We start from the raw sequence: 2,357 nt of genomic DNA, 5'->3' as shown, positions 1-2,357 counted from the left end.
ATAATGAGAGCCCTGGATAGAGTGGATGTGGAGAAAGTGTTTCCACTTGTAGGAGAGTGCACAGCCTCAAACTGAAGAAACTACTTTTTAGAAGTGAGATGAGGAGGAAGTTCTAATATTTTGCTATTTGAGATATTAGGAATTCACTTCACCCACATTAGTCACCTGCCATTTCTCAAAGCACAGGCTTAGTGGGCAGGAGAGTGGCAAAGACTGGACTGTGGGGAAGCAGAGATCCCTCAACATGCATTTTCCAAAAGTGCTCACCAAGCAGTTATCAGCAAGTAAAAGCAAATAGACTGGGGTGAATTTATACTTAGGTTGCTGTTGTGGGGCAATTCTGGATTGTCAACACTTGCTCAGATGCATTGCAACCTTTTAAAGGATAGTACAGGCTCCGGTGATGCCAGTTCGTCAGCAATAGTGAGCTCTTTCAGGGACAGCCAATGTAAGATAGGGTTAGAATCGCGAAGGCTGGGTGGGGGTGGAGGTGGAGGTGGGGGTCGGTGTTGGGCGCTGGGATTGGTAATTAATGAGATAAGAAATCTCACTAGGCCTCCTTGTAAGAAACTCTCCAAGAAACCCAACAAGACTAATACGCATCCAGAAGAAAAGAAAATTCGACTCCTTGTGTGTCCAGCTATAATTGTATCTCTTAGAATTGAAAAATTCATGTACATCAATTATCTGAAAGATTTCATTTGCAAATATCGAACAGAATGCAGCCTTTGCTATCCTTTGTTTCTCATGTGATTAGTCTTCAGCTTAACATTGCAGCTCAATAAGCCAGTCAAGCTTGTTCGCCTCAAGATATTTGAAAGGTAAGGTCATATGCAACTGACTCACCTGGTGTTATTGGCAGAATGATTGAATGCTATGGGAATAAGGTGCTGCAGGTTATTGTTCTTTAACACAAAATTGCAGTCTGCTTTTTAAACTGTCAGACTTGAGGAACTGCCCAGAAGATTGTTGCCTCCAATGATAGAGGTATTTTTCTCTTACCCTGAATTTACCACGTCATCTGTCAAATACTTATCAGAATAAACTTAAATAAAATTATAGTAATTTCAAGAAATAGGACATTATCCTTCAATATCTCCAAGTCACTTGTTTCCTCAGATTGGTCTCTTCTTTTTGGTTTTCTGTGTTGAAGATACTGCTTCATATTAAGGTATGATTCTGAGATGCCTGACAAAATATAAGGCATCACCTTACCCAGGCCTGCACCATATTCTCCAATCGGGCTCAAGGTTGTTTGAGCAAACTTTGGGGTGGAACTCCAATGCTGAACTGAGATAGTGCTACTTTATTTTATCCATTTGTATTTTTGAGATATTAAACTGAGGTTGTGTCTACATTGAAGTGGATATAAATGGTTCAGTATCACATTCAAAGAATAGGACAGGGGTTATCCTCAATTCTCTGGCAAACCTTTGCCCTACAATCTACATTAGTTAATAAATAATCTCTTCATAACCACATTGCTGTTTATTGGAGCTTTCTATTGTGATGAACTCATGTTTATTGAATGCAATTTGAGCTGTAGAAGCCAGCATTTGGAGAACATTGTAACATTCAGTGAACAGATAGTTCCAAGGGGCTGCTACATTTGACTGTTCAAAATGTTAGTAATATTCAGTTTTGCCTAAGAACAACAATTGGGGCTGGTTGCAAAGTTTGTAATGGATCACTCAAAGCAGTTCAGAAGTTGTTGAGGAGGAGTTCTCAGGTCACAGTCAATTGCAGTTAGAAGATTGATAGAAAGAGGGGCAGGTTCCCATGCTGAAAGGAATTATCACGCTGAGCTCCTGAGGAGGGGACTCAGGGCATTTGACTCTGTGAAGTCAGAATTTAAGAAGAAGCTAGGTACAGATCAGTGTTGTGGTTACGGTTCAAGAAAAGTTATAGAAGATGTGGGACTTGAAAGAAGCTATATGTCATTGAGAGTTCAGTGCAGTTGTGCATGAAGAAAAGGAAACATGTAAGCAATATTTCTGTGACTGTAAACTGTAACAATGCTATACATTGTGAACAGGACAGAGAAGAACTCTGATGGAAAGGTGATGAAAGAAATTCACCTTAGGTATGTGTGAAGTTGTATATTTTGGTAAGAGAATCTTGGATAAAGGATACTTTATGGACTAGGCCAGACCACTCAAAACATTCCTAAGCAGGCAGCCCAGACTGTAACTCTACAAATTGTTTCGGTAAATGTACAGTTAAAATTACCCAAAGTAAGTTAGCTAGGTTGACTACCAGGTTTTAAAACAGACAAAATTTATCCATAAGATTATGGAATGAAACACAAAGAACAGAATAAAGAACAGCTACAGAACTTCGCCTATCCAAACTAGACT

The sequence above is a fragment of the Chiloscyllium plagiosum genome, chromosome 3, assembly GCF_004010195.1.
Source record: "Chiloscyllium plagiosum isolate BGI_BamShark_2017 chromosome 3, ASM401019v2, whole genome shotgun sequence".
Classification (NCBI taxonomy): domain Eukaryota; kingdom Metazoa; phylum Chordata; class Chondrichthyes; order Orectolobiformes; family Hemiscylliidae; genus Chiloscyllium; species Chiloscyllium plagiosum.
This window is presented reverse-complemented; position numbering follows the sequence as displayed.